Here is a 16106-nt window from a genome sequence, read left to right as displayed (position 1 = left end):
AAGTTGGAGCATCATGTAGGTATCTTCTTCCCCGGGTTTTTCCTGTTTCATTGTTCAGTTGGAGATTTTCCTTTGTTTTCTCTTTTTTTTCCTGGATGTTGGAAAGTTTTATATTGTTTTGCTGTGTTGTTAATCCTTTAATGCGAATTTACTGCCTCTGTTGGGCTCTTGAGATGCCGGTTTAAGTAGGTGGTGGGTGGGTGGAACACTGAATGGATTTTCTTTGTAATTGGTGAGAGGAAGCATTTGTAAATCGAGGCCCTTGTGTTTATAACAGGGATAGGGTGATGGATGTGAGGGAATTACTTTCAAGATGAAGTTTTTAATGTTTAAAAATCTCACATTATATCGTAGATATGTGTTCGCGTTTTGCACATCTGCAGGATTTAGCTTTATATTTCAAGTGTGATCAGACAGCTTCTTATGTTTAAAAAAACCCCGGAAATATCAGGACATCTAAAATGAGGTGATCTATTTTAAAATGGCAACCGCCCTAAATTTAGATTTTCTTTGGCTTCTGTGTCTGTTTTTTGGCAGACTTGTCATAGTTCTGTTAAGATTTTTCGACCTTTTTTAAGAAGGGTTGGGGTCTAGAAATGTTTGCCTTATCGTGACCCAAGTTAGGATTTCTTTGATTTCTTTTTTTTAAGACATCTTTTTAAAGTTTGTAGTTTCTGCTGTTTATTCACCCAAAAAATGCGTGTGCGCCAAATTGGCAGCTTAATTTCCTTGCACTTTTTCCAACTTGATTTGTTTGAGCAATTAGTTTGTATTAATATTTCAGGATTGTAGCCCGTCCCCTCATCCAGTCCTTGTTTTGCAATGGCTGTTTTTTAAACCCTTGAATAACATTAACATTTTACTTTAAATAATCCATAGAAAAATAAATTGAACAATGAAGAATCTAAAAGGGGAATACTTAAGAGATGATCTCTTGGCTGAAACTTCATCTCTGGGGATGACATTTTCTCAATGAAGGAAGCTTTTATTGTTTCCCATAAACTTAAAGGGAAACTGGTTCTGAACCTGTTGGAACTTGAGTTATTTTGCCTACCTAAACACTGACCGTTTCTAATTTTATTTAATATGGATTACGATGGATAATCTTTTACCACCAATTTTACGAAATATTAAATGTCCTTGACATATATCCTTGCAAAATAAGTTGTTACTTTATACAATTATAATTTATCCATAACCTGTAGTGAATGTTATTACATATCTATGGAAAAGATTTGAACAAAACTTGACCTAAGAAATTGTTTTTTGGTGGTAATTTGCTAATTTCTTGTAAGATAACTATAATTTAAATTATGTAAGGCTAGATTCCCAGTTGCTGCTGAGATATCTTTACAGAATCTGTACAACGATTTAGAATTAGAATTAGATCCTTTATTTGTCATTCAGACCTTACGGTCTGAATGAAATGTCGTTACCTGTAGCCATACATACAATAATAAACAACAGAACAGACAGTAAACACAAATTAACATCCACCACAGTGAGTCCACCAAGCACCTCCTCGCTGTGATGGAGGCAAAAATCTTAGGGCTGCTGTCTCTTCCCTCCTCTTCTCCCTCTGCGGGGCACAATTGAGTGCAGTGGGTCAGGGAAAAAAGGTTTGGGGATAGATTGGGAGATGGGTGTAATGTTACCCATAATAGACAAGAGTGCTGTATACAGATTATGATCAGATTGGTTATAGTCAACTCGGCTACATTAAATGATTTGAGAGGCTGAATAGCCTGCTTCTTCAGATATTCTTGCCAGGTGTGAATTTCGCTATGAGCTTTTCCACAGTTGGATATTTTAAGAGCAACATGTGCCTCTGATGATGCATATATTATATTAGCAGATCTTTATGGAAGGAGTGATTTTATTTTTGCATGCAATCAGAACTCTGATGAAATTACGTATTTTCCAGCCAAAATTAAAATGTAAATATGTTATCAGGTTGGTATGGCAAGATTGGAGAATTTGTGTGTGAAAGCAAGCTCATGGTACAAAAGCAAAATGTTCTTCTGGAAATTAGAAATGTGGGAATATTCAGGTCAGACAGCATTTATGGTAAAAGTGTGAATGATGTTTTATCAGGGCCTGACTTCATTATAAGGCTTTTATTCTGAAAAGTGGAAAACACTTCAGGGGATATTGGGATAGCACCGTGGTATTTGATGAAGTGCATTTTCAAAGAACTTTTGAAATATTTGGGAAATATCCTCTAGCATGGAGTTGTATCCAGCACAAAGCAAGATGGACCAAGATAGGATTGGAGGTCTAAAACCAGCATGGCCTTCAGCTATTCCATTAGACTTTTCCTCCATCATTAGTTCAGAAGTAAGGATCTTTGCCTGGGTTTACAGAGCAATCAATTCCATTCTTGGCTATTCATAATGAAATTGTCTGTTGCCGCATGGAAGAAAATCTGGGCGACATTTAGACTTGAGTAATATTTGTGCCGTTTCATTCACAGGCAATAACTATGTTCAACAAGTGACTAACCTACACCTCCCGACCACTTTTAGATATTCAATTGCATTCGCATCACCAAATGTCACTCTGTCAATGTCCTGGGGACTGCATTTGACTTGACTAGAACACACCTCGGAAATGTTATACGAGCTGTTCTTTGGCTGCATGTTCTGCAATAATTGACTTACAATAATAAGCAATCAGTCTGAAGAATGGTCCCAATCCAAAACATCACCTATCCTTGTTCCCCAGGGATGCTACCTGACCCACTGAGTTACTCTAGCACTTTGTATCTTTTGTATACCAGCATCTGCAGTTCTGTATTTCTAACTTCTATACTAAGCAACCCCCTAGTTGTTCCCATAACTGCCTCCTTAAATAGCTGTTCCCTCTGCACTCGTTCACTGTGGTTGCAATGTGTGTCACCTGCAAGATGCTTCTTCAACAGCATTTCCCAGATCCCTGATCCTCACTGGCTCGAAGGAACAGTTGCCTAGGACCATTATTCACAAATACCCCTCCATTTCAAATCTCACTTTGTTTGCGGAAAATATCATGCATCCTTTGTCATTGCATCTAATTTCCGTAACTCATTGCCTAACAGCTCAATTGAAGTAACTTCACACCGCAGTACTTTGAGAAGGAAGAAACCGCATCTTTTCAAGGGTAATTAGGATTGCTAATAAATATTGGCTTCCTAACTAATGCCCACATCCATTATTCATTTGATTCAAATATAATCATAAATGCTCTTTAGGTTTTAATGTGCGAGTGTGGTTTGAGTTGGTTGTAACATTCTTGTTTATTTATCGTCACTTAATCTTAAAACAGTACCCCTTAAGACAATTTTGGTGTACAAAATCTTGTTCTGTGTTGCTACGTTTTCACACTTCAAAATAATACAGTGAAGATTCTATGAGGAATACTGCTTTTTTGAAATTAACAGTCTATGTCGATTCTCTGGTACAATTCTATTTTTGTCAGAATTTTGGACCCAGGAGGACAGTACTGTTTCCATTTAAGTGATAGTTTGGTGACTAATTTTGATCATTTAATCAGATTCTAGATATCAGTGTGGTAGTTTCCTTTATGGAGTTGTACTAAATTGTACTGGAGTTGCAAATAGCCGATTTTTCTCTTGAATAGTCAAGAGTGTAATTTTCATATGGAAACAACAAAATTCTTACTGCAGCTTTACAGGCACATTTATGCAAGAATACAATAAATGTACAACAATCAATAACCCCCCCAAAAGTTATCACTAATACTTGGTAACCAGATCATAATAGTACAAACCGAAGTACGTGGTGCGACCTATATAGTCTATTATTATTATTAAACAACAAACGAAAACAGTATGATATTTTAAACTTTTCATATGCCCCAATTGTAATGTCACTGCTCCACATTTTTGAAGAAATATGTGCAAAGCTATTTTGGAGCATTTTTATAAATTATACACAGAACAGAGTATTTGTGTTTAACTGCAAGTGGCACAGTAAATCCACTTCTGTTACTTTCTAATTGTTTTCAAATACCTAAATCATTTTAAAAGTCAGTATCTACCTTAAGATTAGGCATGGAGGATAAGGATGCTTGATTAGTACGAGTGTCAGAGGCTATGGGGAGAAGGCAGGAGAATGGGGTTAGGACCGAGAGATTGATCAGCCATGATTAGATGGTATAGTGGACTTGATTGGCCGACTGGCCTAATTCTGCTCCTATCATTTATGAACTTGTGAACATCATTTCAATGGTATTTTTAATACATTTTCCCTGGCTCAAGCGATGAGGAACAGATTTTGTCCTGTTTGTTGCTTCTGTACTGTACTTGTGCTTAATATTACATATGCCTTTTTATGGCCTTTTCATCTGCTCTTTAACTTTTTAAAGATCTGTGTTTGTAACCCTACATCTGCATGTTCTGTTAGGAAACCTATTTTGTAGATATGTTGAATCAGTCATTCATCTGGAATAAAATAATTCATTGCATTTGGTGCCAATCTGCCAGTTTGAGACAAATTTATATTGATGTTTTTGCTTGTAAAAATGACTGCTTATATACCAACATCCATACAAGTGTATTTTCTTTAAATCTGCTTCATGTATGTTGCCTATTGTTCATTCATCCTATATATTTACTGCTGTCAGCTGGTCTGCTTTTGCCAATTTTCCAATAATTTTATCTGTTATGATTAGCTTTTTCATCCATCTGATAAATTAAGTTGTTTCTAATCGATCATCTCAGTAAAATTGGAATTAATCATCATAACTAATGTCCTGCCTGTGGACTGTTGCTTGCCTGCCAATTCATGAGTTCATCATATGAGCATGAATAAAAGATTCCAATTTGGATTTTGTGTAATTGATCTGGAAACACTAAAAGTCGTCATTATTAGTCTTTTAGTTTTTCCATAGAAACTTGACTCCTCCCATTTTCCTCATGTAATTCTCAACAGTTGGTTTTAACAGATATATTTACAGATATATATATATATATATATATATATATATATATATATATATATAAATGGCATACTTTTGATGACTAGAATCTCTCCAACAAAAGACAACTTTTACTTTCTGCACCTTCTGATTGGTTCCTAAGTTTCTTAAGATGGAATTGTTAACCGAATTTTATAATCTTCTTTGATTGGCAAGTTTCTGGAATAATTTCCACCCTGAAGCTTTTTTTTTTCCCTTGAAGAATGCAGTATCTTAAAAGTTTTATTGTGCTGTAAGAATTTTAATCCTGGATTGTGATTGGATAGATCTGATGTCAGCATAGTTGGCATGTGTGAGTGGGCTTTTGGGGACAACAACATCTTTGGATGAAATACAAATTATCTGTACTCAAGAACCACTGCATTTTAAAAATGAATAAAAAACAGCATCACGTTTCACCACAGAAATTATGGCACTGGAAACCAAAAATGATAAGCAGTGTGGACTAAAGTTTAGCTTTAACAGATTCTGTTAGAGGGTGTGAAGGGGGAAAATAATTATTACCTAGTCCTCTGAAGGAGAATGGGCAATTGAACATAATTCTCTAATTCATCAGCCTACATTGGTTTTCTGCACAGGAGAAGCAGATACCTACAATTGTTGTACCAGTTGTATATTCAAATTCTGAAATTGGCCATGATTGCCCATCATTTGTGTATGTTCCATTGTGAGGTGGAAAACAATTGCTAGGTTATTAAATTGTTCAGATTTAATTTCAATACTAATACCTCCTGTTGTACCTAACATTCTGAAGCACTGTAGTTGGTGAAGCATTTGAACTTGTGCTGCAGCCTTAGGATGTAAAAGTTATTAGTGATGTTTCACATACCTGATTGTCATTGGAATGTGCAGATGTACTAAAGCTGACTAGTGTCAGGCAAATTTTTCTAATTCATTTCATTTACCTTTTTATTTTTGACTAATCATGCAGAATAGAGAGGATTCTGATCTGCTTTTTTTTTTTAAGCCCACAGTTAAATATTAATGAAGATTCAGCAGCCTTTTATAGTTTAATATTACTACAAATGTTTCCTACATAGACCCCAATTAATTTTCTGAATCAATGTTAAAAATCTTCCCACTTTCAACTAAAGTAACAAATCAGGGTAAAAAAACGATATCTAAATAGAGTAAGTACAATACAGTGTCTATTTGCAGCAATATCTGGTGAGTTTGATGCCTGTCCTGCTGAATTCCTCCTGCAGCTCGTTTTTGTACCAAATGATTTGTTGCCTTGAATAATGAAATAGAATGGTGTTAGAGTAAGATGCCTCTTTACTTCAAGTATACAAATACAAAAAAATAATTGGCAAAAGATTGTCCAAATGCAAAACAAGAAAGCAAGTGCAAACACAATGAACTGCAAATGCTGGAATCTTGAGCAAAATGCAAAGTGCTGGAGAAACTTAGCAGGTCAGGCAGCATCGGTGGAAGAAAATGGAAAGACAATGTTTTGGATCAGGGCCCTTCAGGCTGAAGAATGGCAGTGGTTTTCTTTTGGAGTATACGATATGTTTGCTGACCACTGGTTGACCTCACAATTTCAAAACTATCACCTGATAAAGAGTTTGAATGTAAAATCCAAGTCATATTGATTAAAATACTACTTGAGAGATTTACCTTACAGAGGATGTGAAATGGTTATCTCACAACTATTTTGTATACTTATGCTTTGCTGTTAGGTTCAAAAGAAACTTTTAATGCGAAAAAATATATTTCTGCAGTTTGTCTGCAATCCAATTAAATCTAACTATATGCATGCTTCAGCCCCTCGCACGCACGCACAATACTTGGATATCATTCCACAATTTGGAAGTTAGGTGCCGATAATTATTGATAAATCTTTGACTGTTCTGAAGCTGTTATGATCAGTACTTCACATTTATAGCATATGGGCAAAATTACCATGTGCATTGGGAAGAATGGGTTTTTTGCTGTACTTAAAATGAGGAATCTGGGGAGAAAGTAAGCCAATTTTTTATGCACATCAGATGGACAAATGTGATAATGTCCAGATTATCTTTTAACCAACATTTGTTATTACAGATTAATTAGCAGATCATTGGAGAGAGTTCCCAGGGGCATGGAGGCCTAAAACTAAGGGTTGATTTAAGATGAGAAAGAAAGATTTATCGGCGAAGTGGGACAGGTCCATTAATATTTAAGTTCTATTCCACTACTTCACCCAACCTTTTGGGAAGGTGGTGTAAAAAGAGCCCATTTTCAAAATTTAATGTCATTCCTCCCCATCTTTTTGTATGTTCCTTCCATTATACTTTATATTATCAATATATGTTCCAAATGTTGGAAGTCATCATATTAATGTACAAATGTTGGTTCAGAAAACATGTGATTTTTTTAATGCAATGTGTTAAAACGAGTAATCCTGCATTTTGCTATTAAAACAAGAATATAATTCCCATGTTTGCACTTCTTCAAACAATGAGCTAGAGTTCCTGTTTTGAATGTAGTCAGGAAATTGTGTCCAAAGTGCACTTGAAATTGCAGTTCAAATTTCTGCTAAAAGTACTCCACATAATTATTTTCATGAATCACTTGTTTCCATTTTGTTGATGCACTTATGAATGTGCTGAGTAGATAATAAATTTGCCTCATTTTTTCAGCTCCAAACTAAATATCGCCTTCCTCAACAACACTTCTATCGCTACCTTCAAGTCAGGCATTTTGTACAGGAGCGTATCCCAGAATTCATAGTCAAACCAAAAAGTCACATTCTTTATGATCTACTTCTCTCACAGCCTGACTCTAAACACTTGACTCCCGCTTTGTCACTGCCTTTACGACACCAGTTGAAGCCGGTCATCTCAGGGAGGCCTGGGCTGCAGAATTGGGCACTTCTGTGTCAAATGAACTGTGGGAGGAAGGTTTGTCCAGTATACAGAGCTGCTCTATTAGTTCTTGATACAGATTAATTCAATTTAAAGTCTTGGATAGACTACATTATTCTAAAACCAAACTTAACAAGATTTTTGAATCGGTTTCCTCCATGTGTGACAGATGTGGTACTGCAGAAGGATCACTATCACATTTATTTTGGCACTGTCCAGTTTTAAGTAATTTCTGGAGTGACATATTTAACTGTCTTTCCAAACAATGTCGAATAAATATTCCGCCTGATTGTAATCTGGCTATTTTTGGTTGCTCTGACAATACAAGGGCCCTTCCTTCCCACCAGAAGCAGATTCTTAGAGCAGGTATGGTTGCAGCTAAAAAAATAATATTACTGAATTGGAAGTCTCAACTCTCCCCATGTTTCAAGAGGTGGCTCAACGAAATGCTTTCTATTGCTAAGATGGAACAGATTTGTTTTAACAAAGGGAATTCACAAAATTATTTTTTGAAGGTGTGGAAACCAATTTTGATATTGCTTGATGAGGCATAACTGTCTGATTTGTTTATTTTGCTGCTGTGCTATGTCTTTAATCTGAGCGAACTTTGATCTTGCACTTTGACATATTCTGGCTGCCCTCCACTCGTTTTTTTTTTTTGTTTTTGTTTTTATTGTTTGTTGATATGTTCTTGGGTTTATTTGTTTGTTTTTTGTTTTTATTTGATTTTTTTGTTTTTTGTTTCTTTAATTGTTGTTTTTTGTTCTCTGTCTACTGTGTGTTTGTTATGATAAAATTTGAAAAAAAAGGAAGCTGTACAATAATTGTATAGCTGTAGATGCCGAGCGATTTATCCGTGTACAATTGCTCCTAATAAAAAAAATAAAAAAATAAAATAAAAAAAAGAATGTGCTGAGTTATATATAACCATGCTGACCAATGCCCCGACCTGAACTAATCCTTGTCTGCATTTGGTCAACATCCCTCTGAACATTTTCTATTCATGCATCTGTTCAAATAACCTCTAAATATAACCGTAGCCTCCACTACCACCTCTTCTGGCAGCTTGCTCCATATACCTACTACCTTCTGAGGCAAATAATTACCCCTTGTGTCCCCTCTAACTATTTCACCCTGCCTTAAATTTATGCCTTCTAGTTTTAGACTCCCACTCCTGTGACCATTTACCTTATCAGACTCCTCATGACTATCATGTGGTGGGGGGGGGGGGAGACAGGTGCCTAGGAAATGGAGGGATTGTGAACGATGGCTCTATTAATTTCACTATTGAATTTGGCATGAAATAGAGAAAGCATGTATTGGCTTGATAGACCTTTGCGGTCATGTATGAGACCATAAAGGCATAAGACTATTTCAATGTTGCGTATTTTAGGCTTGTAAATGAGCATTGTGTTGTGCATTAGCTTTTAAGTACATATAACTTGACATAACAGAACAGGATTTAAAGAGGGCATATAAAATATTGGAAATTGATGCCATCCAACTGAGCCATTGCACAGACCTCTTATTTAAAGTTAAAAACTATGTTTTTAAAGAAGACTAGACCAAGGGGGACCCGTTGGGTCCCGTCCCCACAACGCGCAGTTGCGGGGGGGGGGGGGGGGTGGCCTGCGGCGTCACACACACACTAACCACCCCCCACACGCACTACCTCTCCCCCCCCCCACTCCCACCCTCCTCCTCTCCCCCCACCAGCGTGTGGAACACAGAGCAGGCCGCACGCAGCAGACCCATTGTGACGTCATCAGCGAGATCATCTCGTTTATTTTCAAAGTTTTATTGGATTTGTGAACATTTTCATAAATAACTCGAGAAATAAAGCATGAATTTTTCATATAAGGCGAATTCGGACTCCAGAGGGTAAATCTCTCGAAGAATATGTTTAAAAAATTACCGTTAGCGCGTCGTTTTTTCGAGAAGATGTGACAACACACAAAAATTAAACACACACGCGAGATCAGAGTTTTATAGTTATAAAGGATATGATATGATATGGTTGGTTTTCATTATTGGGGATATAGCTTGCTCTTTCATTGGAAATGACTACATTTAAAAATAGTAGTGCAGTTTCTTTGGATTTTTTTACTTCAATTCTAGAACATCTGTAACGTTAATCATAAGCACTTAATTAACTGTGCTGTTGATTCTTGCCATGGGTGGTCACTATTAAACAGATGGAGTATTGTGATTTAACTGAAATGGTTTTTGCTATTTTATCGACAGTGAATAGATTTTTGGTCTGCAGAATAATTTGTTAATGTACAGAATTAATTCTCGGTCATTTGTAATGGTAGCTATTGTTAGCCAGGAATGCATTGGACCAAAATGCATCAGAAATGCATAATGTGTTATGCATTTGTTACATTTGACATTATCATTGACAATGAATGAAGTGTTTATTTCATTTGTATCCAGTTGCCTGTTTATTTTACAGCAAGGTAGTCTAGAAACTTCCAACAGCAGACTACATTTTATCTAGGCATTTGTTTTCAGCTCTGAGTGGTTCCGTTTATGAATAGGATGTGTAGAAGGAACTGCAGATGCTGGTTTACTCCAATGATGGACACACAATGCTGGAGTAACTCAGCAGGCAGGCAGCATCGCTGGAGAGAAGGAATGGGTGACGTTTCTGGTCAAGACCTCCGAAGAAGAGTCTCGACCCAAAACATCACCCATTCCTTCACTCCAAAGATGCTGCCTAGAGTTACTCTAGCATTTTGTGTCTATCTTTAGTTTATGAATACTTGTGGCAAAATATTATTTTTCTCCTCGAAGGCAAGTGTGATTGTGCATTGGAGATAGATTCCAGGGCTTGAATTTGAGTGTGTTACCCAGTAAAATGTTCAGTCATATTTAACCTAGCTGTAAATCATAAATTTCAACAATCTGTGATATTGTTCAAAATATTCAAGAGATGTTTATTTGCCATATGAACCGCAACTAAGATTTTTTCTTACTGCAACTTTACAGGCCCATTAAAAGCAACAAGAGCAATAAATACATAATACATTATCAGTTATTCTAAGTTAATCATATTATGAGAATACAAATGCAAATCACATAGAGCAGCCATTTTAGTGCAAACTCCATAGTAGTTCAGTGCTACGTTACAGTTGTGGTTGTGTAGGATGGTTTAAGAAGGTGTTCTAGATCCTGGAGATCACAGTTCTCGGGCTTCAGTACATTCCTCCTGATGATAGCAGCAAGATGAGAGCATGAATTATCTACTTGAATTACCAAACCTGGCTGTGATGCACCCGGTCAGTATGTTCTCCACCGTATATATCTGTCGAAGTTTAGTAGAGAATTGGGTGACGTATTCATCATTGGACTTTAACTTGTAATGCACTGAAGTGTCATACTGACTGGTGCTGTGATCAGAGGCATCATTAATCCTGCAACCTGTGACGTTAAGTTCAACTATCACAATTGTTATTTTTATTTCCAGTTTTCTCTGCTTTCTGGAGTGTGGTTTATGTCAGAGAGCAATGCACCCATCTGATATTCCGCCCACGTGTACATATAGTGTATGTGTAGTATACGGCAATGGACTACTTGGTTATGGACGCCATCACAACTAATCTCACTTTCATTATCTGTGGTTCTGTTGGCATTTCCACCAATGGTTGATGTAGTGGAAAGCTTCCTGCAACTACCCCCAAGCCTCCCAAAATACTTCTGGCTTGGGGCCAAAACACTTTCAAAAGGCAATGGCATAAATTCTTTCTGTGCCGTTTTCTTAAAATCTAGGCTAGAATACATGCTGGAGCATGTACACATATCTCTGAATGATAAAAGGAGCACATATTATGCAATTAAAAAAAATAAAATGTCACTGGTATAAAATTGATGTGGATACTATGATATTTTGCACAAACCAGACTGCATTATATTTTGTACTTGTATGTTGTGCACGTAATAAACACCTCCATTTATACCAGATACAACCATTGTTTGATTTATAAAAGGTTCCTGTAAAAATGATTAAAGCAGCCAAATTTTATCAATTAAAACAATGAGGCAAGATGCATTGTTGGACTTTTGCTTCAGTATATTCCTGTGTATAGAGAGGGTGCAGTATTTGTTAAAGTGAAAAATGGCTTAAATCCAAGATGCATACCCCAAAGAGTCATTGACATACAAAATATCATATGTTGAATATCTGTGATGCAGGGAGCGGAAACAAATGCTGGCTTACACAAAAGGTCACAATGCTGGAATAACTCAGCGGGTTAGGCAGCATATCTGGAGAACATGGATAGGTGACATTTCAGGTCGGGGCCCTTCTTTGGACTGATTCAGAATAACCCTCATTTTTGTGGGACATGTTATCTCTACTGTGGAGATGCCACTGAGGCTGACTTTGCAGTCTTCCAAATCTATTCAAGGCATAAGCAAACTGATGTCAGTGGCATCTGCCATGCCAGCATTCCCCTTTCAGATCCTAATTGCATTAATTTGGTTCCATTGGGTAGGCCACAGTATATACATGCTGAACACCAAACCCCAAAAACTCACGCCATGTTTCAGACACTTCCACAAGAAAAGATTCGAGAATATGCTCAAAGCCTCTTTGGAGGAAAAAAAGTAACATCTCCATTGACTACCGAGAATCCCTGGCCCATGATCAGTCAGTGACGATGGAAGATGGATGCTGAGAGCCTCGAGCATGCATCAATTATACTCGAGCCCAGTGAAACGATGGAAGGAACACATACACTAAGGTTATGCGTTTAATTAATTAACTGTAGGAATTTATGCATTTAATTCATTAACTGTAGGAGTTTCAACTTGCCTGAAATCTATTTTGAAAATCTAAAGTGTCAAAGTACTATAACGCTTAAATCTGGATAACTTGTTATCTTGACTGGTATGAAATACAGCTATTTGCATATTTCCTGTGAGCACTTAAAGAAGCAATGTCTGTTATTTGTGCTTATTTTTATAAAGGCCCACATTCCTTTTTGTTTAGAGACTGTATATGGAGAATGAGGAAATCAAAGTAGATTTCAGCCAGTTTTTGATTTCCCCCAGGCTTGTCCTGGATTAGAAACTGGAATGTGGATCTCCGAATTGGGCAGGGTGTCAAACTTGTCCGTTTCCTTTGAGTTATTTTGGAAACTAGGTCAGTCTGAGAGGAGGGACATCCTGTGAATGCAGTTTTGAATAGGCTGGACTGTGTGTCAGCATTTTTACTGGTATTGTGTATCTTTTTGAAACAAAATGCATTACATTTGCATCATGGCAAGGATTTCAACATGCTTGCTGTAAGGGTTATTAAAGATCAAGGTCCAAATTTTGATTGGCTGTGTTCTACATTTTTTTTTAGTGTTGATTACAAAATATTTTGAGAGGGTAACAATGCAATATGGACCTGTGTGCACACAAACAGTTTCAACTGGAAGCTTAAATCACCTGAGTACAAAGAGAACACAACCATATTCTAACGTCAGTGTAGGTACTGCTATAATATAAGGGCAAATTATTATTTGTTTGTGCACAGCTAGATCTATTAGATAGTGACTATAAAAAATGAGCAGGTAATTCCTTTTCCCACTTAGAGTAGGGAAGATTCAAACAAGGGGACATGACTTGGGAATTAAGGGACAGAAGTTTAGGGGTAACATGAGGGGGAACTTCTTTACTCAGAGAGTGGTGGCTGTGTAGAATGAGCTTCCAGTGAAGGTGGTGGAGGCAGGTTCGTTTTTATCATTTAAAAATAAATTGGATAGTTATATGGACGGGAAAGGAATGGAGGGTTATGGTCTGAGCGCAGGTATATGGGACTAGGGGAGAATACGTGTTTGGCACGGACTAGAAGGGCCGAGATGGCCTGTTTCCGTGCTGTCATTGTTATATGGTTATATGGTTAATCAGTTTGAGTAAAATTAGTTGGGAGTTAAATATTATGCAAGGCTCAAATACCATTCCCTTTTTTGAATGACATCACAAAATCTTGACCAGTGTCGTGAGAGAATGCATGGTGCCTTTTGTTTAGCAAATTATTGGACAGCGCATATCTCAAGATGTGTTCATGTTTATCAAGTCCCACTTGAACTCGCAAAAGTAACATTAGAAGAGCTGCTTGATGGAAAGCCAGGAATATTAGCGCTGAACCAAATCTGAAATGTTTGGATGTTCTATCTTGATGTCACTTTGTGATGAGGGACTGATGGCAGCAAGTCTGTGTGTTAAATGGGTCTTCAGTGAGAAATACTGTACTTATCCATAATTTTTACGAGCAGAATTAGGCCATTTGGCCCATCGTCTACTCCGCCATTCAATCATGGCTGATCTATCTTTCCCTCACAACCCCCTTCTCCTGCCTTTGCCACATAACCCCTGACACCCTTGCTAATCAATTGTGAGGCAACAGAAAGAGTTCATCCGTCCCTCAAGCCTACACTGGTTCTCAGTAGAACAATCCCATCAGCCCCTTTCCCTTTTCCCCTTGCAACCCTGTATCATATTCTCTCCGGCATCTTCATCAACTTCACTTCAGTTCTTTTCGCACAACACATACAAAGGAATAATTGATAGTCGCTAATTGACCTGCTATCTTGTCTTCGAATGTGAGAGAAACCTTGGGTGCCCAGCTGAAACGGGGGGGGGGGGGGGGGGGGTGAAAATGCAAATTGCTTATACAGAAGCCCATGAGGTCAGGATTGAACTTGGGTCCCTGGAGCTGTGCTTTAGCAGCACAAATGGCTCTTGCACTGGGCCATCCCTTGAACATGAAGGATGTGCTACAAGTAGGAACTTCATTGTTCTGTTGCAGGACAGATTACAAGAAAGCATTCTTGACATGACTTTTGAAGTGAGCATCATTATTTTTATTTGAGCACCGCCAGATTAGATTGTAGAGGTAAAAAAGAAAACAGATAGCTATCAGTAAGAAAATATTTGCAGGGCTGTGGGGAGCAGAGTTGGACTAATTGGATTGCTCTTAGAGCTGGTAGGGACTCCACAGGTTGTCTTCCTTGTTGTTATTTGTAATTCTGTAAGTTTAATTTAAAGTAGAGACACACTTGGATCATACTAATTTCATTGGCTGCTGAGTTTTTTTTAAAGGAAAAATATACTTTAGTTTACAATACTCTTAGGTTCAATTTCCTGAACATTATACTGCTCCTGTTTTAGCCAAAAGCTTAATAAATACTTTCTGCTAAAATCAATCCTGCTGGGAAACAAAAATCGATTCAGTTACAGATTAGTTTGGCATATACACCAGGGTGCAATGAAATTCCTTGTTTGCACAAGTTCATAGAATACACAGTGTATATGGTAATGAAAGATACGACGATAAATACAAATGCAGCAAAATGGTGTGAACATTGTAGTGCAAAAAAGGTGCAATAACGGAGTAACCGAATGAGGTTGAGTTAAGATTATGAGGCAGCACCTCCAGGATCATTAATAGAAAAGATATGGTTACGAATGAGGAAAGCAGTTGTATATCCTTTCAAATGCGGTTTGTCTTTTCCAGATGATTCTTCTACGTACAGTATATGACCTTTTAATACGGCATTGCATAAGACATGACCAATTTGTCCAGTAAAGCTGATGCTTATATTCAGCTTGCCAGTCTCCTTCCTTTTCCATTTACCTAATTCTGTTTTTCAGCATTTCTTTGTTTTTCCCTTTGTATTTGGTTACTATAGTTTCTTTTGTAGCTTCTCCTTTTTTAGTTCCCAGTTTTCATTGATCCCTTTTCATCAGCTTCACATATGATTTTCCTTTGTGATTGTATGAAACTTTTTCTTTCCCTTTTTGTCCAGGGCAAGGACAATAGAATGAGTCGCTATTCTTGTGCTTTATTTTCTATCAAAGGAACACTTAATGTCTTTCCTGGAGCACCACCTATCTCTGCTTATGAATAACTATATCTGGAAGTCCATAAGCATAAGGTATTGACTTATTTGACATTTACGTATTGCCATTGAACTGATTTGGCAGGACCATGTTATCATTTAATCAGTTTTTTTTTATCCATTGAGATGTTATTGGATCATAAAGCAGCAGAAGAACAATGTCACTTTGCAGCATTGAGGCTGCGTGGTTGGGGACTAAGAGAGAAAGCTAATGTTTCTCAGCATGCCTTATGTGAGGGGTGGTGGAGGAACCATTTTCAGTCACTTACCTGGTCGGAGATGCTTCTTTTCTCCTTGGCGCATCTTCACCCGTTTCCCCCCCCCCCCCCCCCCGCAGCCTAACAACTGATTGGCGAGGCCTTTCCTACTGGAGATGGCCCAGAGTTTC

General features: G+C 37.4%; 1 protein-coding gene across 1 annotated transcript in view; it reads left to right on the top strand.

Annotated features, from left to right (window-relative positions):
• LOC116983339 (transforming protein RhoA-like) overlaps positions 1-16106 on the top strand; it is a 29832-nt gene that overhangs the window by 775 nt on the left and 12951 nt on the right. The gene's annotated exons all lie outside the window — the stretch shown is intronic.

This window comes from Amblyraja radiata, chromosome 18, assembly GCF_010909765.2.
Source record: "Amblyraja radiata isolate CabotCenter1 chromosome 18, sAmbRad1.1.pri, whole genome shotgun sequence".
NCBI classification, from domain to species: Eukaryota; Metazoa; Chordata; class Chondrichthyes; order Rajiformes; family Rajidae; genus Amblyraja; species Amblyraja radiata.
The sequence above is the reverse complement of the archived record's forward strand: the minus strand, read 5'-3'. Positions and strand labels throughout refer to the sequence as shown.